This window comes from Puma concolor, chromosome B1 (assembly GCF_028749965.1).
Source record: "Puma concolor isolate L17-30 chromosome B1, mPumCon1.1.hap2, whole genome shotgun sequence".
In the NCBI taxonomy this organism is placed as follows: Eukaryota; Metazoa; Chordata; class Mammalia; order Carnivora; family Felidae; genus Puma; species Puma concolor.
Genome location: NC_141670.1, coordinates 73,377,657 through 73,399,460, shown reverse-complemented (window position 1 = coordinate 73,399,460; position 21,804 = coordinate 73,377,657).

Below are 21,804 nucleotides of genomic sequence, written 5' to 3'. Positions count from 1 at the left end.
GGGGTACAAAACGTTAGCTCTCTTGCATTAGGGAGTGATCATCCATGTGGTCTCCAGTGGAGGCCACATCGTGGCTGAGCCTTCCCCACCTGCCTAAGCCTGCCCCTTCACTTCCTGACAGGCTCATCCTGGGAGCACTCCCTTAATCTCTTATCCCCAAATCCCCATCTCATTTGCTAACCAGGCATTGTAGTATGTACGAATAATATATTGAAGAAATAAAAAAAAATACATGCACACACAAAAACAGTATATATTCCCAAGGAGACATTCTTGTATGTGAATTTCAGATATATAATGACTGCTGTTTTGTTATTTTTGCTTTTGTCTAAGTTGAAGAGTATTTACATCTGAGAATTCAGCCCAAACATTGTTATTGGTTTATCTGCTGTCAGTGATTTTAAATATCTTAATCTATCCCACAGAGGTAGATTTCAATTAGATTGGAGAATAATTGAGAGTAAAAAAAAATATTATTATGGAAAGGGCTTATTTTGGCATTGCTGGCTAGAGGTTCAACCTTCTTCTAGCATAGTGGATATATATTTCTAACCTACTTGAATAATTTCCTTATTGTCTTGGCTTTCAAGCATCCTCCAGCTTGGGTTCCAGGAGACTGATGAAGTAACTTCCATCTAAGACAATAGGAATCCACATCTTGAAGTGATAGCCTTCTACTGCCTTGTGGATTACTAGGGTTACATTTTGCTGATTTTCTTGACTGTCCTATATGCTTACAACAATCCTTCTCTTCACTATGAGATATTTTACCTCCTTCCTTCCTTTATTCCACGTGTAGAGTGAAGTTATTAAGAATACCAAATTTTGGGGTCTGTCTGGGTTGAATGCTGCTCCCAACACTACCGGCTCTGAGGTTTAGAGCAATTCATTGAATTGCTGTATGCTTTGGTTTCCTGATCTGTAAAAACATTTGCTCCATAGTGCCATTGTGAGGATTCAATGAGTTAATACATTTAGAGTAGTGTCTGGCACATGGTAATTGCTCATAAATGTTAATGTTTATTAATAAGTAGTGGTTAGGGGCGCCTGGGTGGCGCAGTCGGTTGAGCGTCCGACTACAGCCAGGTCACGATCTCGCGGTCCCTGAGTTCGAGCCCCGCGTCAGGCTCTGGGCTGATGGCTCAGAGCCTGGAGCCTGTTTCCGATTCTGTGTCTCCCTCTCTCTCTGCCCCTCCCCCGTTCATGCTCTGTCTCTCTCTGTCCCAAAAATAAATAAATGTTAAAAAAAAAAAAAAAATAAGTAGTGGTTAGTTTGACTCTATTCAAGGCATTCTGAGGGCCATAGAAATCTCCATGCTTCTTCTTTGCCCACCCCCCTCCCCTTATGTCTCCTGTTGCCACATCTCCACCTTTGTCTTAGTGCGGGTGGTCGAAAGCTCCTTACATTGACTTTGGGACCTACCTGAGATTGCCAGTTGTCCTTGCTGTGATTGCCATGTGTATTCTTTACAACCCTGCCAAGCCCTTCACCCTTTGGCTCGCCCTATATGGATTCAGAGACCCCTTTACTCTGGTCAAATCCTGTTTCCTCAAGAAGGCTATGTCACAGAAGGTTTGTCCTGACTAGGCTGTTTGTGACTCTTAAGGTATCTAATTATGTTGAGGCTGGACATGTCCTTAGTGTCTTACTTTCAGTCTAAATTTAAGCATGGTTTACCTCAGTTTTTTTTTTTAAACTGAGGAAATTATTTAAATAAATAGAAAAATAACAACATAATGCAAAAGAACCAGAATACTTATGCAGATACTATTTCAATTAACATATTCTATATGAAAAAAATACCTCATAACTGATACATAAACTAGTTTATTTTCCCTTTCCCTTTCTTTCTAAACAGACTTATTTCTTTTACTGGTAATAGAAGCTATACATGGACATTGAAGGTAATTTAGGAAACACAATAAAGAAAGAATATGAATTACTCACAATCCTACCACACATAGTGAAACACTTCTAATATTTTGTTAACTTCCTTCTGGACTTTTTTTTCAGAAAAAGAAAAGCCTTGAAGTTTTAAAAACTGCTATTACTACATTCCTTTTTTGAACACGTGTTGCATATGTTTTAATTCTTATTATTTTTATTGCTATAAAAGATATTTCTTCCACTTCCCTCCTAAGTATGCCAAGAACTTAAGATTTAAATCTTTTGTATAGGTGGTGGATAATTATTGAGTACAAACCAAGATGTTTTTAAGGATTTCCAAAATCACCATTGTGGAAGGAATGAAAAAAAAAAAAAAAGGGAAGAGACAATGGGCAATTTCTCTTGGAAACTTTCAGATCAAAAGTAGAAACACAGTAGTTTAGAGTGGAAGGAGACTCACTCCCATTTTATTTAACAAGGAGGAAACAGAGGCCTAGGGAGTTTATGTGCCTGGTTCAAGGTCACACCCTTTCTTAGATCTTGGCCCCTGCATTTTTCTGGGTAAGGTACACAGGTTCTGATCTTTCTGATTGTGTATGTGAGTGGAAGGTTTTCCTGGAAATGTGATGTGGGTCTTCTACCTTCTGTCTTTGTAATACATATATTTTTAGATTAACTCTCTCAATATCCATTCTATCTTCATGATTTTGTTTTCTGAGAATTTGGCATTGTCTAGTGTGGTTCAAAGCTGATAGGTGCTTTTAGAACCATAATTTTGAGAGCTATTCCGGGGACATTTATATTTAAGCACTTTCCCTTGTGAAATGTTTTCCTGGCATTGCTGGCCTCCAGCCAGGCAGGATCAGACAGCTTACTATCCATCAGAATTTAAAAAATTCCCAATTGAAAAGCAGCACTTAATTGAATTAACAAAACAGTATAATAGATCAATGAGGAATGTATTGGCTGCTCCAAAAATGTCAGCATGAACTCTGAACAAAATTCAGGGAAACTCAAAATACTCCAAATTTCCAAAGGCCTTTAGAGAAAGCCCCATAGTCTAGGGTTGAGCACTGTACTGCAAAACCCAAACATTATTATTGTTAATACAATTCTTATCTATAAAAAATTGACTCAATTCCTGCATTTCACCTTTCATTTTACGGTTGTTTCCTAGCAGCTTTCTCCTCTCTTGTCTTTTCATGGCTAAATCCAAGCTTGAAAGGAAAGAAGTTGAGTTACCTATACTAAAGCTTAGTCGACTGCAGCCTGTTGGTGATTTCCTCCTGGTGTAATTTTGCTGTTTTTGTACATCTGTACAGAATGGATAATTCTTAGGAGTTAGTGATTTTTTTTTTTTAATGTTTTTATTGAGGCGCCTGGGTGACTTAGTCGGTTAAACATCTGACTTCTGCTTAGGTCATGATCTCATTGTTCGTGAGTTCAAGCCCTTAATCAGACTCTGTGCTGGCAGCTCAGAGCCTGGAGCCTGCTTTCAGTTCTGTGTCTCCTTCTCTCTCCCCTCTCCTTCGTACACTCTGTCTCTCTTTCTAAAAAATAAATAAACATTAAATTTTTTTTAACTCTTTTCATTTATTTTTGAGAAAGCACAAGCCAGGGAGGGGCAGAGAGAGAGAGGGGCAGAGGATCTGTGCCAACAGCAGTAAGCTCGCCATAGGGCTTGAACTCATGAACCATGAGATCATAACCTGAGCCAAAGTTGGATGCTTAACCAACTGAGCCACCCAGGTGCCCCAGGAGTTAGTGATTTTTTTAATTAAAGAGACCTGTCTAGATTTCTGCAGTAACAGATTATTCTTGAAAATTCAAGTCAAAGGTAGGTCAATAAGCCTTGGGGCAAAATTTAAAAGCAGTTTGGAGGAATGTGAAAGAGATGTTTAAGTTGCTGATGTGTCTTAAGGAGGACCTGAAGATCAGAAGAAATAAGCTTTAGTGGGTATCTTTGGGGGTGCTCAGCCTGAGCTGAGAGCAGGGTAGCATTAAGATGAGGATATCAATTTCTTGGGAACAGAGGGAGGGAAGGATTTAGTTGGAAAAAGGTGAATTTTTGAAAAGCCCTGAATAAAATTCTTCCAGATGGCCAAAGAATTTTGGTTTTGTTTTTCCCCTATAATAGTAATACAAAAACTAAACAAGAACTACTCATTAACAACCAAAAAAATGTAATAATTATATCCTTTTTTTCCCCCTGGGGTTTTCACCTTTTCTCTAAAATACGATTTTTCTGAGCAAGTTATGAAGGACACATTTCAAAAATTACAAAATGACAAAAATTCTTAAACCCCAGGAACTTCTCTATTTTGGTTGTTCAAACATTTAATAAATATTTATTAAGCATGCTGGCAAGCACTGGATTGGGTGTACTGTGTATAAAATCTCGCAGACCAAGACTGATCTGGATTGTCTCTGGAACTAGACACCTTTTAATTTGGTTGAAACTTTGGAAAACATTATCAAGTGGACATTACTGTGATAGTGACCTGTTTTCCTTACGTTCTGCTTCCCCTCCATCTCTCCGTCCCAAACCCAATAATGCTCTCCATGGGCATCAGAGTACCTTCGTCTCTTCACTATTCACCCCACTGTAACACAATCAAATCTTGTGCATACTGACTATAATTTGAGAGAATGATCTGAGAAACATGTCATAAAAGGAAACTGTAACCTTAATTTATGATGACAAGACAGGAGAGACAAGGAAATGGGCTTCAAGTGACTGAAGGGATGCCATATGGCATGGAGAGCAGATTTATTTTGCTTTTGACAGAGATAAAACCAAGACGGCTTGTCAGAAAACTTAGGGATGTTGATTTTTCAACAGGCAATATATACGTTTTGTAAAACTTGAGGGGAATTCTTTCAGGGTAAATTGTTGACCTATTGCTTAATGAATTCATTCACAAACTGGATGGTTATCTCTCAGGGAAACTGTAGAGGGGATTTGTTTTAAATGGGAGCATTGAACTGGGTATCATCTAAAGTCCTTCTAGCCCTAAGATTTTTTGAGAGTTGAATATCAGTAAAGACCCAGATAAGATTAAGTTGCATTTAAGTGGATCCAGTAAAAAAAATTTGGCAGCCCTAGGAGTGGAACTAGAGAAAACTGATGTTGAGAATGGCCTCTGGTTGAATTTGGCATGGTTGAGGGGAATGAACATGAAAGGTTCTGTGACATTATGGGGAACAGTGGTTAAAGACTAAACTCATAGTCTCAGCCTAGTGAGAGGGAAGTAAAGCCAGGAGAAGATGGTAGACTAGAAGAATATTTTGAGGATTTTCATGTCTTTCAGTTTCAATTGTTTTAAGTCCTTGGGAAAAGGCATTATTGTTTAATTAGTATTTAGTAAAGGGTTGGTTTGGAAACACTGTGCTATGTTCCAAGGGCATTTTTATTACTATAATGGGCATGGTTGAATAGATGTGTCTAGCAGGGGTTTCTGTAAGCAGGGTGGTCTTGATGTGGGTGTTACTGCTCCCAAGTACTATCCCCCATGGTCTAACTAAGGCAGGGTGACTCATCAAAGTCCTATCTTTCATCATTTACACCAGTGGTTCTCACTTCCACTTCTGTGTGTGCATGATCCTCTCAAAGTGGTAAAGCTCTTCAGGAGAAACCTGCTAAGGATTGTGGGAACTTTCTGGATTCACTTTGTGCTTCCTTCCCCCAAGCTGTAGGATATCTACATACTTTCTGTATATAAATATGTCATACCATAATCCTTGAATTACCACAGTTCTAGACATTTATGTGAATCACAAACTATTTAGTACCTCCAGGGAGAAGAAGGACCTCCCTATAGTTGAAAGAATTGACCTAAAATAATTTGCACCATGACAGGTTCTTCATAATGTGTAAGAATGATGTACATATATGTATGATGATATGTACATAATATGTATGATGATAACCCTCATCATTTAAAGTGGTGAGGGTTGACTACAATTTCTCTATATTATAATAATGAAAGAAAGTTTATGTTCATATACAAAGATGAATTAAACTACAGTTTGTTAGAATACAATATCTTCAGTATTTCCTACAACCTACTCTAGAGGCTCAGTGAAGTCCCAGCTCTCCTTTTTGTTTGGATACTCTGATCATACCTTGAATGAAAGGTGCACTTAAAACAGACACAACAGCATTCCAGAGGATTCTTTTATTCTTGTAGTTAGCATCAAACATTCAGAAATCTTTCTGTATCAATGACTAGACAAAAGTACAGATTAGGGAATGAAGCCTCAGGCTCTATTCTAATGGTGAAAGATGGAGGTTTTGCTAGATTCTTAAACTTTTTTCATCAAAGAATGATGAGCATATCTCAAATATTTTACTCAACCCACATGTCATGAATATGTTTGATTGTTTCACCAGTAAGAACCAATTTCTGAGATTTATGTGCTAGTTATCAGGCCATAGTTTTTAGTTATGAAAAGACCCATGTCTGATATTAAGTATTATAATTATCAAAGTGTCAATAGTTGATTAACATAGGGTAAAAGAAGTACTTATAATAGCAACTTATAGAATTTGGACCTTTTTGATATAATATTAGTTGACTACCCTGAGCTGTGCATTCTTGATTAAGACAACTGCCTCTGGAGCTTAAACTTTAAGCCTTAACTAACTGCTACATATATATTATTGCACAGCCCATGCTGGAGTATTTACAAGTCCATTATATTTAAAAAATCCATTACAATCACTGTTAACAACTTCAAAATGTATAAGTGGTTCTCTCAGGGACTACTACTGTGAGAGATTGAGGATGTAGTTCAAGGTGCTCTTCTGCTTTTTTTTCCATCAACGGAAGAGGGAGGAACCAATTCTAATTTCTAAATTCTAGAGAACTTTGTGCTCACCCAGTAGACTGCTGTATTCTCCCATTTAATCATTTTTTTCTATAAATGTTGGAAGAATGTAGAAATGAGAATTTTTGCCATGGATCTTTTGCTGGAATATCATCCCCTTTAAAATTAGAGCAGGGAGGGGCGCCTGGGTGGCGCAGTCGGTTAAGCGTCCGACTTCAGCCAGGTCACGATCTCGCGGTCCGTGAGTTCGAGCCCCGCGTCAGGCTCTGGGCTGATGGCTCGGAGCCTGGAGCCTGTTTCCGATTCTGTGTCTCCCTCTCTCTCTGCCCCTCCCCCGTTCATGCTCTGTCTCTCTCTGTCCCCCAAAAAATAAATAAACGTTGAAAAAAAAATTTTTAAAAATAAATAAATAAAAAATAAAATAAAATAAAATAAAATTAGAGCAGGGAGTTGAATCCCACTGGGGAAGTGGGATTTACATAGTAAAGCAACCAGTATTTTGCCTGAAGTTCAATACCGTCTCTCTCTGTCCCCCCAAAAATAAATAAACGTTGAAAAAAAAATTTTTAAAAATAAATAAATAAAAAATAAAATAAAATAAAATAAAATTAGAGCAGGGAGTTGAATCCCACTGGGGAAGTGGGATTTACATAGTAAAGCAACCAGTATTTTGCCTGAAGTTCAATTCCATCTCCCTCAAAAACTGGGATTGTTGGCAAGGAAGAAGAACACAACTTAATGATATGTCTCAGGTAATTGCAAGATAATGATACATATTTATTGTGTAACACTATTTTTGGCAAAAGATCTGTGATCATTCTTTTGCTGAACCAAATGCATAATGTACAAATAAAAGTCAGACATAAACAATATAATATTGTTAATAAATGCAGATCAATATTAAGAGTCTATGGATGTGCTCTAGATGTATAAGATGCTTCTTCCTATCCTTGTTTTTGTATATATCATGGTGAGAATTCTAACTACACTGCAAACTGAACAATACATTGGAAAAACATTTCTTCTCATTGGGTACTTTTCCCTCTCCTCCTTCCCCTTCCCCATAAGCCATGAGCACCTTAGCATTTTACGAGTATTTTTATTTTGAAATTTATTTTTAAAATGTATGCAGCAAAAATCACTTTTAAGTCCATAGTTCTGTGAGTTTTGACAAATCAAAAAATTGTGTAACCACCACCTATATACAGAATGGTTTCATCATGCCCCAAAAGTCCTTCTTGCTCTCCCTTTGTAGTCAAATCATCCCCCTACACCTAACCCCCGGCAACCACTTACCTGTTCTCCGTCCCTATAGTTATACCTTTTCCAGGTGGAAAAATCTGAGTGGAATCAAATTTGGAGTAGTTTTTGAGCCTGGCATCCCTGACTCACAAAAGGCCTTTGAGATTCAAATATATTGATGCTTGTATCAATGCACATTCTTTTTTTTGTGTGTGTGGCTGAGTAATAGTATTATAATTTGTACTGCAATTTGCTTATCTATTCACACATTGAAGGACATTTGGATTGTTCCCAGTTTTTGGCAATTATGACTAATACTGCTATAAACATTCATATACAAGATTTTGTGTGGAGATAAGTCTTTATTTCTCTTAGGTAAATACTGAGGAGTGAGATTGCTGGGTCAAATGGTTTCATTTTATAAGAAACACCAAATTGTTTTCCCAAGTGACTGTGTGATTTTGCATTCTTACAAAGAGTATATGAGAGTTCTAGTTGTTTTGCATCCTGTCCAGGATTTGTCTCCCCCACACCCTCTCCATACCCATTGTCGTAGATAAGTAGTGATATCTCGTGGTTTTAATTTGCATTTTCTGATGAATCATGATGGTGAGCATCTTCTAACATGCTTATTTACCATCTGCTTATCTTCTCTTATGAAATGTCTGCTCAAATCTTTTGCCCAATTTTAATTGGATTTTTTGTTTTCATATTGTTTTTAGAATTTTAAAAACATATTTTGCATAGAAATGTTAATCAGATATGTGATATGAAAATATTTTTCCTGTGATTAATAATTTCATTCCACTAGCAGTCTTTTTTCATAGAGCAAAAGTTTTAAAATAAGTCTAATTTATTAATTTGTTTTATGGACCATTTTTTTTTACCAATTGCATCTAAGAACTCTTTGCCTGTTTCAAGGTCAAAAGAATTTTCTGCAATGTTTTCTTCTTGAAGTTTATAGGTTTATTTTTTATACTTAGGTCTATGATCCATTTTGAGCTAATTTTTGTATAGATGTGAGAAATAAGCCAACGATCTATTCTTTGCATACAGATATCCAAGTGTTTCCATCACAATTTGTGGATGCAAAGAATTATCTCTTCTCCATTGTGTTTATCAAAAATCAACTATAGGCTTACTTCAGAACTTTCTGTTCTGTTCTATTGATCTATGTGTCTTTCACCAATGCCACACTATCTTCATTAATGTAGTTTTATAGTAAGTCTTGGAGTCACGTAGTCTGAGTAATCTTTTTTTATTTTTTTCAGAATTGGTTTAGCTATTCCAGTTCCTTTATTTTTTTCATATACATTTTAATATCAGCTTGTTGATATCTATAAAAAGTCTTTCTGGATTTTGATTGTAGTTGTGTTAAGTTTATAGATCATTTTGGGAAGAACTGACATCTTAATAGCATTGAGCCTTTCAATCTATGAACATGGCATATCTCTCCAAGTATTTAGATCTTCTTTAACTTCTTTCCTCATTGCTTTGTAGTTTTCAGCATATAAAACCTGAAGATATTTTGTTAGATTTATGCCTATGTATTTCACATAAATTTTTTGTTACTATTATAAATAGTAGTTTTCTCTTAATTTTGATTTTCAATTTTTTAATGCTAGGATATAAATAATACAGTTGATTTTTATATATTATCCTTGTATCCAGTGAACCTGCTAAACTCACTGTTTCAGAAGCTTTTTTTGTGGATACCTTGGTATTTATTATGATGAGAATAGAATTATCTGCAAATATAGACAGTTGTATTTATTTACTTATATTCTGAATGCTTTTACTTCTTTTTCTTATCTTATAGAATTGGCTGGTACTTCCAATTCAAGGTTAAAAGGAATGGTGAAAGCAGGTACCATTACCTTGTTCTTAATCTTGGGAGGAAGGCATTCAATCTTTCACTGCTAATTTTGTTGTTAGTTGTAAGGTTTTTTCTTATAGATACCCTTTATCAAGATAAGAATGCTTCCTTTTTTCCCCTAGTTTGCTGAGAAATTTTTAAAAATTATGAATACATGTTAAAATCTTTTTTGTTTTTTGTTAAAAAACTTTTTTTATGTTTATTCATTTTTGAAAGACAGAGAGAGACAGAGCACAAGCAAGGGTGGGGCAGAGAGAGAGGGGGACACAGAATCTGAAGCAGGCTCCAGGCTCTGAGCTGTCAGCACAGAGCCCGACATGGGTTCGAACTCACGAACTGTGAGATCATGACCTGAGCTGAAGTCGGAGACTCAACCGACTGAACCCCCCAGGCACCCCTAAAATCTTTTTCTGTATCTATTGAGATGATCATATGATATTTTTCCTTTAGTCCATTAATACAGTCAAGTACATTGATTGATTTTCAAATATTGAATCAGTTTTGCATTCCTGGTATCAACCCCAGTTTGGTTGAGATGTATTATCCTTCTTTATATTGCTTTATATTCAAGTTGTTAATATTTTAGTGAGGATTTTTGTATCTATGTTCATCATGGACATTGGTCTATAGTTTTATTTTCTTGTAACACCTTTGACTTACTTTGGTATCGAGTAATGTTGGCCTTCTTTTTTTTTTTTTTTTTTAATTTTTTTTTTTTTTCAACGTTTATTTATTTTTGGGACAGAGAGAGACAGAGCATGAACGGGGGAGGGGCAGAGAGAGAGGGAGACACAGAATCGGAAACAGGCTCCAGGCTCTGAGCCATCAGCCCAGAGCCCGACGCGGGGCTCGAACTCACGGACCGTGAGATCGTGACCTGGTTGAAGTCGGACGCTTAACCGACTGCGCCACCCAGGCGCCCCAATGTTGGCCTTCTTAAACTGGGAAATGTTCTCTTCTCTTTTCTGGAAGAGATGGCATAGGCTTTCTCAACAAATTTGCTATGATTTTTTGGGTCTGTTCTGTGCATTTGTAGCTAGAGGATTAGCCTGGGATTTGTATTGGTTAAAATACAGAATTTGGAAATCTCTTTCTCCATTTCTTTCTCTCTGGGATTCCTCCCATGTTCCTTGGCGCCCAGGAAACCCTAGCGAAAACTCTCAGGGTTTTCGCTTCCCATGAAATTGCACAGTTTGAGCCTTGGTGGCTGCCCTCAGAATACAGTAATGAGAGAAAAGAGAAAAAGAAAAAAAAGAAAGAAATCCTCCCCTACACTGTAGGACACATAAGAGCTCCATTTCTGATTCTTGCCAGAGGGAATTGTTTTCCCTTAAGATTTCAGGTGCCCACTACGTGGCATCTAGGACTATATGCTGCCATAACAGTGCCATTTTGAGACTGGGACTGGCTTCAGGGAAGGTCGAAAGAGAAAAGAAAAGAAGGAGAAAGAAGGAGGAATTGCTGGACACTTGCCAGAATGCAGAGATCCTCTTTCCTGGGTTTATGATTAAAGAGTGAGCCTCTTTTTTTTTCCCCTGGAGTTTTCACTGTCCATGCCTGTTGCACAATTTTGGGACTTGGTCCATTTTTGGGTGAAAATCTAGACATAAATGAGAAGAAAAAAACCCCAGTAAACTCACTGCTACGGGTCATTTTCTAGGTTTTGAGTTCTTTCCCAATTGTCCTTCAGTTGTTTCACTTTCAGATAGCTGCTTTTCAAAAATTTTTTCCAGAGTTTGTGGTTGTAATCAGTAGGAAAGATCCATCTTACCAAAATCTGCAATTTCTTTTAAAAAGTTAATTGTTACAATAAAACCATTCTGTATGTGTCGTTACACTTCTTAGTAGCTATTTCTGTTTCAGTAAACATGACTCATGTTTACATCTTAATCCAGAAACCAAGAGTCACTATGATGTTGCAATTAATCCATAACTAGTCACTAAATCCTGCTGGTTTCTACAGAGAGTCAAGAGGAGGGTGGTTAAGAATATTGGTTATTATCCTCAACTGTCTTGTTTTGAGTCCGATTGCTCCCACTCACTAGCTTTTCATGCTGAGAAGGTTATTTCACTCTTTTTTTTCATCTTGCTTTCCACTACTACAAAATGGGAATAATGTTAACAGTGATAATAAATCTTGAAGCATTTGTTTTGGGTTAGCACATATAAAGCAGTTAGACTAATACCTCGTACATTGTAAGTTTCAGCTATTATTCCCCTCATCCTAGATCTCTCTTGAATATATTTATTTTCCACTATTCTCATCCCAGTTCAGGCAGAAATTGGAAACACTTGGAACAATATCATCCTAGGCTCCGAGAACTAGAAACCAAGCTTTAAAAACTGTTCAGTATAAAACGTAGGAGGATATAAGTGATTTTTGAAGCATTTCAAACTTTTGTTTACTGACTCAAGAAAATAAAAATCACAACTGTTAAGGCAGGATTTAAAGGTAGGTAAGAGGTGAGAGGTTCGTTTTCCTGGTTCTCGAACTTCATGCTTTTGTAAGAATCAGCTGATTGAGAGATTCTGATTCAGTAGGCCCAGGAATCTATAATTAACCAACACACACTCATCATTCTATACAGATAATTCTCGAAGCAAACGCTGAAATCAATACTGTTTCCTTGACAGCGTGATCAAAGTTGACAACGTGCTAAATTCTGTTTGAAAGTGGAATTTTTGTGTTGTTTTATGAAAGATGACCTGTTACAACATCACCTCAGGTCTAAAGGCGCAAGAAATGGCCCAAATGGCCCATGCATTAGTGTTAGCCTTTCCCCTTAACTCTGTGTGTTTGTTCAGTATAATTTCTCCATACGCAGAGATAACCTTTTAGTGCTCACTCTCTTTGATTTGGGAACAGCATACCTTTTATCCCTAATTGCACATCCATTGCTGTTATTAGCGGTCTCTTTGCGGTGGCTCCTCGCTATCAGCAGCTATGCTGCAGTGTGCGGTGTTGCAAGAGGTGTTTCCGATTCTGATGTGACTTACCAGTTCCTCCTCTAAATTCACTCTTTAGCTTTTGTTCTGGTTTAAAGGACACCGTAGACCAGGAATCTGGAGGCCTGCCTGGCTTTTCAGTCACTGTGAGGGTAACTTCTGTTCATCAGATCAACAGTATGGGCTGTTGTTCTACTTAATGATGTTGTTGATGATTTCTAAAATATTATTCCATTTTCTTTTAGTCTAGCCTAGTCTGCTTTCTCTTCCTTTTTATCGCTAGCACCAAAGTGGGACAAAAAAGTCATAATTATGATCATAAACTGAGAAATGCTTCCAGGAGGTCACTGTTTTGAGTGCATTTGCCGGTGGACATTAAGTGTAGCTTGATTTCTAGATTTAGGAATTTGTCATTAGGTTAGGCTTCTTTTCCGTTCTAGTAGTCAGATGGCAGGATTGTTAAGAATTTTGCCAAGTAAAGTTTTGTTTGAGAGCTATTATATTTAGTTTTTATGTTTTAGATCTCTTAACCCCCTCTGAAGTTCTTTACCAATACCTTCAAAGTCTTCCAGTGCCATAAATACAGTTGCTAAGCATAGCATATTATAAACATCTTGGATGTAGAAACCATCCCTGTATCCTGTGGATCTTAGTAAACATTGTGTTCTCTGTGGTACTCTCCGAGTACTTACAGGAAGGTTGAATCAAGGAGCAGAATTCTTGCACTCCATAAACCCTAGGAGACAATATGCCCTCTATGATACTCGGCAAGCACTTGGAATATTGATTGAGTCATTTCTTTTTTGTTGAAGGAATTCCTTTTGAAAGCAAAGGATATAAGTCCCTATCTTATAAAGCAAAGATTCAGAATAGGGGAATGGAAACTTTAACGTTTGGATAAAGCAGACAGAAGACAAGTTAACTACCTTTTTTTCTCCCTTCATAAATGGTGCATGCAAGTTTGAAGTAGCTAACATTACAAAAGCAGTTAAGAAAATGGCTTTCAGGAAATCAGGAGAATTGTAATCATTTGGGGGAAAACATCTGCTCTAGTTCACAAGTCTCACAAAATATTGTTCACAAGATTTTTTTTTCCATTTCACTTACTGGATTTTTAAAATATAAATTGTTTTTCTCTCAAAAAAAATCCTTATATTGAGATTTCTATCAGGATTCAGCTAGGAATTCATTGGTAGTCTGTTTAGGGAGACTATCTTTGGGTTATTAAATTTAAGTTTATAGCACTGAACTTCAGTTTTCTTTTGTGGGTGGTGATTCTTTGGCTTTGCATGGTTACTTTTGAATTGCACAAGAAGATGAAAGTTATAAATCTGAGGAAGCTTCAATGCATTTTAAGCTAAATGGATGATTCATTGATCCCCTAAATACCTAATATGTTGAAATATTCAGGGAGCATTGTTTTACTGGTCAATTAAACTGGATGTGGACAATTTATTTTTCAAAATGAAGGAAAATCTAATATATTAGGCATGAACTAGTATTTTAATGAAACAATGTTGCCTAAGGTTTCTGCATATACAATCTATTGAAATCATGATATCTCAATATGCCATTACTTTAAACAATAATTATATTTACATGGCACTTGGTACCTTTCAAAGCTATTTTATAATGTCATTACTATTGACATTTACAACTGAAGTGCAACTTGTTATGTTTTAAAAGTTATCCCAGGACTCTTGTTTCAAGTCCAGTATGTAAAGAGCTCAAAAGTCACCCCTCTGTCTTAACTGTTCATCTGGGCTTCAACTGAACACACTGAAAAATAAATAATTCTTCTTAGATCCTTAAAAAAGTGGGGTCACAGGGCACATTGCTGCTGCTAAAACTGGAGAGTCAGACAGAAAATCACAAGTCACTAAAGCAGAAACCCTTAAGCAGAAATCTCTACAGGAACTAGTTCTGGGGAGGAAAACTTGAACTATAATTGAAAAATTTCTACAGGCTCAGTGTGGACAAGTATAAGTTAAAAACTCACCAGGTCCCCACACTTTTGTGATTTTTGTCACCCAGAGCCAGTCTGGTTCTCATGGTGAATACTGGAGAAAAATCTCCTGGGGCTTCTGGATGGAAGAGTGGAAAAAGGAACAATTTAGAAATATACCAAAGCATTCTGTTTTCTTAACAAGGTCCACCTTTATAGAACCCAATCTGCTGGGGTTTTAGCAGAGACTAACCTACCTGGGGGAAGGGAAATATTAATTCCAGCCCCCTATAGCTATCTAGTTCCATATAAGAGGTGAAAAAACAGAGAAGCACTGGTGAGATCTACAGTTCAGGGACACATACTCACCAAAAGACAGAGACAAAATCGTAGGACTATAGGATGTTTCCCATCTCACCATACCTTACCACTATATTACCAAAGGCCTATTTTCTGCAGTTCCTTTTACTCACTACATAATGTCCACATTTCAACAGAAAATTATGAGACATACTAAAAGGCAGAAAGCACAATTTGGAGAGGCTGAATAAACATCAGAACCAGAGTTTGATTCAGCAAGAATGCTGGATCAATAATCAGACCAGGAATTAAGAAAAAAAACCCATAATATGCTAGAGACTTTAGTGGAGAAAGTATATTACCTATTCTTAGGTAATATAAAAGGTAATATAGGTAATATAAGAAGAGATAGGTAATATAAGAAGAGAGATGGAAATTTTAAGTAAAAATCAAAAAGAAATGCTAGAGATAAGAAACACCATAACAGGAGTGAAGAAAGCCTTTGATGAAGTCCTTAGTAGACCAGACACAGCTGAGGAAGGAATGTCTGAGCTCGAGGAAATGACACCAGAAACTTCCAAAACTGACAAAAAGCAAAAATACTGAAAAGCCCAACTTAACGCAGATAATCTGAGAACTGTGGAACAACTACAAAAGGTGTAACATACACATAGTGAAAATGCCATGAGAAGAGGAAAGTGAGAAGGGGATGGAAGCAGTATTTGAAGTAACGATGGAGAATTTCCCCAAATTGATGCCAGACTCAAAACCACAGATCCAGTGGCCTCAGAGAACATCAGGCAGCATAAATGCAATATACAGATGAAAAATAAAAACAACGAAAAGATACAAGGCATATCATATTCAAAGTTCAGAAACTCAAAGTTAAAAGGCCTTGAAAGAAGCCAGAGGAAAACGCATCTTACCCGTAAGAGGAACAAAGATAAGAACTACATTTGACTTCTCAGAAACTAGGCAAGTAAGAATAGAATGGAGTGAAATAAAGTGCTAGGAGAAAAAAGATCCACCAACTAGATTTCTGTTTCCTGTGAAATTATCCTTTAAATGTGATGGAGAAATAAAGACTTTCTCAAACAAAAAATGAGAGAATTTGTTGCCAGTAGATTTGCCTGGCAGAAAATGTTAAAAGAAATTCTTCCGAAAGATGGAAAATGATATGTCACATATTTGGATATACATAAAGAAAAGAAGAGTACTGGTCAAGGAATAAAAGAAAGTAAGAAAAAGTTTCATTTTTCCTATCCTTAATTGATCTAACAGATAACATTTTGCTCAAAGTAATGATAGTGACAATGTATTTGATTGTGTATGGTTATGTATATATTTATGCATATATTCAATGATGTCTGCTATGTATTATATATTTTATTTGTATATTTATTTTGCTTATGCTGCACACACACACGTATACTTATTTATAAATGAAATGAAATGATGATACAGGGATAGGAGAAAGGAATTGGTAATATTTTGTTCTTATATGGTGCTTGCAGTAAGAGTGATAAAGTATTATTTGAAGTGGGACTTGGATTAGTTATAAGGCATTGAAAACGCTAAGGTAACCATTTAAAAAAGCTTAAAAAGAAGCTTTTAAGATCATATCATATCATAATTGATATGATAAGAAAGGAGATAAATGGAATCATGTAAAATGCTTGATTAAAACCACAAAAAGTAGAACTAAATGTTAAATGCTTAGTCTTATTGGGTTCAGAATTAATGGATTTTGATGAATTAATGGATTAACGAATTCATGGATTTTCCAAAACCATGAGTGAAACTCTGACCCTTTAAAAATGATAAAAGTAGAATGGAACCCATAAAAAATACTAAATCATACAGAGGTATATGTGGAAAAAGTTAATAGTTACCCTCCCATACTCCTCTTACCCAGCTCCATCTCTGTATTGCATGTCAAAATCTTCAACAAAATATTAGCAAACCGAATTCAACAATACATTAATAGGGTCAAAAAGCATGATCAAGTGGTATTTATTCCAGAAATGCAAGGATGGTTCAACATCCACAAATCAAGCAATGTGATACACCACATTAACAAAATGAAGGATAAAAGGTATATGATCATCTTCGTAGATGCAGAAAAAGCATTTGACAAAATTCAACATTCACTTAGAGTAAAAACTCTCAACAAAGTGGGTATAGAGCAAATGTACCTCAAAGTATATTGAAGGCCATATATGATAAGCCCAAAGCTAACATAATATTCACCCTAGAATCCCAAACTTAAATGTCTTCTTGGGAGCAAGACAGCAATTCCCATTCTTGCTACTTTTATTCCCACTCTTGCCACAGCAGTATGTTAAAAAAACAATAATAAAATAAAAGGCAACAAAATTGGAAGAAGTAAAATTGTCTTTATTTGTAGATTTTCATGATACTATATATAGACAACCCTGAAGACTCCACTCAAAAACCATTAGAACTAATAAATGAATTCAGTAAAGCTGCAGGACACAAAATCAATATACAAAATAAGTTGCATTTCTATACACTCATAATAAACTATCAGAAAGAGTGATTAAGAAAACAATCCCATTTACAACTATATAAAAAATAATAAAGTACCTGGGAATAAATTTAACTAAAAGGGTGAAAGCGACACACTGAAACTTGTAAGACATTGATGAAAGAAATAAAAAAAGACAAAAATAAATGCAAAGATAATCTGTCATGGATTAGAAGAATTAATATTGTTAAAATGTCCATACTCTACAAAGCAATATGCAGATTCAATCAATGCAATCTTTATCAAACTTCCAATGGCATATTTCACAGAAATAGGAAAAAAATTCTAAAATTTTTATGGAACCACAAAAACCCCAAGTAGCTAAAGCAATCTTGGGGAAAAAGAACAAAACTGGAGGCATCATCCTTCCTGATTTCAAATTATATTACAAAATTATAGTAATCAAAACAGTATGGCTTTGGCATAAAAACAGACATACAGATCAATGGAAAAGGGTAGAGAGCCCAGAAATAAACCTGCAATTATATGGTCAATTAATGTATGATGTAGGAGCCAAGACCACACGGTGGGTAAAGGGCAGTGTCTGCAATAGATGGGTTGGGAAAACTGGACAGCCACGTGCATAAGAATGAAACCTATGGACTACCATCTTACATGATACACAAAAATCAACTCAGAATGAATGAAAGACTGGAATGTAAGATCTGAAACTTTAAAACTCTGAGACGAAAACAGAGCATAAGCTCCTAGGCTTTGGTCTTGACAATGATTTTTGAACCTGACACCAAAAGTACAGACAATAAAGCACAAATAAACAAGTGAGACTGCATCAAACAAAAAAGCTTCCATACAGAAGGAAATCAACAAAATGAAAAGGCAGCTTATTGAATGGGAAAAAATACTTGCAAGTCATATATCTGATAAAGGATTAATATGCAAATTTTTAAATGTTTATTTATTTGAGAGAGAGAGAAACAGAGAGAGAGGGAGACACAGAATCTGAAACAGGCTCTAGGCTCTGAGCTGTCAGCACAGAGCCTGATGCAGGGCTCAAATTCACGACCGGTGAGATCATGACCTAGGCCAAAGCTGGACGCTTAACCGACTGAGCCACCCAGGTGCCCCAATATTAAAAAATTTTAAAGAACTCATACAACTCAATAGAAAAAAAAAATCTAAATAAGCTGATTAAAAAAACTGGGCAGAGGATCTGTATAGACATTTTTCCAAAGAAAACATACATACAGATGACCAACAGGTATGTGGAAAGTGCTTAATATCAGTAAAGATCAGGGAAATGCAAACTAAAACCATAATAAGATATCACCTCATAGCTGTTAGAATGGCTATCATGAAAAAGGCAGAGGTAACCACTATTGGTGGGGATGTGGAGAAAGGGGGGGTCTTGTGTTCTATTGGTGGGATTGTAAATTGGTGCAGTCACTATAGGAAACAGTGTGGAGATTCCTCAAAAAATGAAAGCTAGTTCTACTATATGATCTAGCAATTCCACCACTAGGTATACGTTCCAAATAAAATCCCTATCTCAAAGAGATATATGCACCCCCATGTTCATTGCAGCGTTATTAAAAAAGCCAAGACATGGAAACAACCTAAAGTGTCCATTGATATGTGATTGGGTGAAAAACATAATATATATTATATACATGTATACACACACAATGGAATATTATACAGTGTAAAAAAGGAGAAAATCCTGCTGTTTGTGACAACATGGATGGAGCTTGGAGGCATTGTGTCGAGTGAAACAAGTCAGAGAAAGACAAATACTGTATGATTACACTTAGGTAAACTTTAAAAACAAAACAATATAAACTTAAACAGAGAACAGACTGGTGACTGCCAGAGTGGTGGTTAGGGGACTGGCTGAAATGGATGGAAGTGGTCAAAAGGTACAGATTTTCAGTTATAAGATAAATATGTCCTGGGATGTAGTGCACAGCATTGTGGCCATAGTTAATAATACTGTATTGTATATTTGAAAGTTGCTAAGACGGTATATCTTAAAAGTTCTCGGGGCGCCTGGGTGGCTTGGTCGGTTAAGCGTCCGACTTCGGCTCAGGTCATGATCTCACGGCCCGTGAGTTCGAGCCCTGCGTCGGGCTCTGTGCTGACCGCTCGGAGCCTGCAGCCTGTTTCAGATTCTGTGTCTCCCTCTGTCTCTGCCCCTCCCCTGTTCATGCTCTGTCTCTCTCTGTCTCAAAAATAAATAAACGTTGAAAAAAAAAAAAATTAAAAAAAAAAAAAGTTCTCATCACAAGGAAAAAATGTGAAACTATGTGTGGTAATGGATGTTAGCTAAACTTGTTGTGGCAACCATTTCACAATATATGCATACATCAAATCATTTTTTGTATACCTAAAGCCAATACAATGTTATATGTCAATTATATCTCAATTAAAAAAAATAAAGCTGCCTCAGTGTGACTGCACAGTTATAATTTTCCTGATTTAAAAACATGACTGCAAAAAAACAAAGCCGTATGTATCAGGAGGTATAAACAACAATTTTATTTGCATTTTCCCTGATGACTTATGATGTGGAGTATATTTTCAAATGCTTATTTGCTATCTGTGTATCTTCTTTGGTGAGGTGTATGCTAATGTCTTTGGCCTATTTTTTATCTTTTAATTTTTTTTATGTCAAGTTAGCTAACATATAGTGTATACATTGTGCTCTTGGTTTTGGGGGTAGATTCCTGTGATTCTTCACTTACAACACCCAGTACTCATCCCAACAAGTGCCCTCCTCAATGCCCATCACCCATTTCCCCTCCCCCTGCCCCTCCCCATTAACCCTCAGTTTGTTCGCTGTATTTAAGAGTCTCTTATGGTTTGCCTCCCTCTCTGAAAATATTTTTTTTCCCTACACTTTCTCCATGGTCTTGTTAAGTTTCTCAGGTTCCACACATGAGTGAAAACATATGATATCTGTCTTTCTCTGACTTATTTCACTTAGCATAAAAGTCTCCAGTTCCATCCATGTTGTAAATGGCAGGATTTCATTCTTTCTCATTGCAGAGTAGTGTTCCATTGTATATATAAACCACATCTTCTTTATCCATTCATCAATTGATGGACATTTGGGCTTTTTCCATAATTTGGCTGTTATTGAAAATACTGCTATAAACATTGGTGTACATGTGCTCCTATGAATCAGCACTCCTGTGTCCTTTGGATAAATTCCTAGTAGTTCTATTGCTGGATCATAGGGTAACTCTATGTTTAATTTTTTGAGGAACCCCCACACTGTTTTCCAGAGCAGCTGCACCAGTTTGCATTCCCACCAACAGTGCGGGAAGGTTCCCGTTTCTCCACATCCTTGACAACATGTGTTGTTTCCTGAGTTGTTAATTTTAGCCACTCTGACCTGTGTGAGGTGATATCTCAATGTGGTTTTGATTTGTATTTCCCTGATGAGGAGCGACGTTGAGCATCTTTTCATGTGCCTGTTGGCCATCTGGATGTCTTCTTTGGAAAAGTGTCTATTCATATCTACTGCCCATTTCTTCACTGGATTATTTGTTTTTTGGGTATTGAGCTTGGTAAGTTCTTTATAGATTTTGGATACCAACCCTTTATCTGATGTCATTTGCAAATATCTTCTCCCATTCTGTTGGTTGCCTTTTAGTTTTGTTGATTGTTTCCTTTGCAGTGCAGAAGATTTTTTATCTTGATGAGATCCCAACAGTTCATTTTTGCTTTTGTTCCCTTGCCTTCTGAGATGTGTTGAGCAAGAAATTGCTGCGGCCGAGGTCAAAGAGGTTGTTGCCTGTTTTCTCCTCTAGGATTTTAATGGTTTCCTGTCTCAAATTTAGGTCTTTCTCCATTTTGAGTTTATTTTTGTGTATGGTGTAAGAAAGTGGTCCAGATTCATTCTTCTGCATATTGCTGTCCAGTTCTCCCAGTACCGTTTGCAAAAAAGACTCTCTTTTTTCCATTGACTCCTCTTTCCTGCTTTGTCCAAGATTAGTTGGCCATACATTTGTGAGTCCAATTCTGGGTTCTCTATCTATTCCATTGGTCTATGTGTCTGTTCTTATGTTTGGCCTACTGTTGAGTCTTAAGAGTTTTTTGTATATTTTGGCTAATAGTCCTTTTCCAGATGTGTCTTTTGCAAATATTTTTGCCCAGCCTTCTAATTTTCTTGATATTTTCTCCTGCAGAGCAAAAGTGTTTAATTGTAATGAAGTTAAAATTATTAACTATTATTCTTTCATGGATTTTGCCTTTGGTATTCATTATTG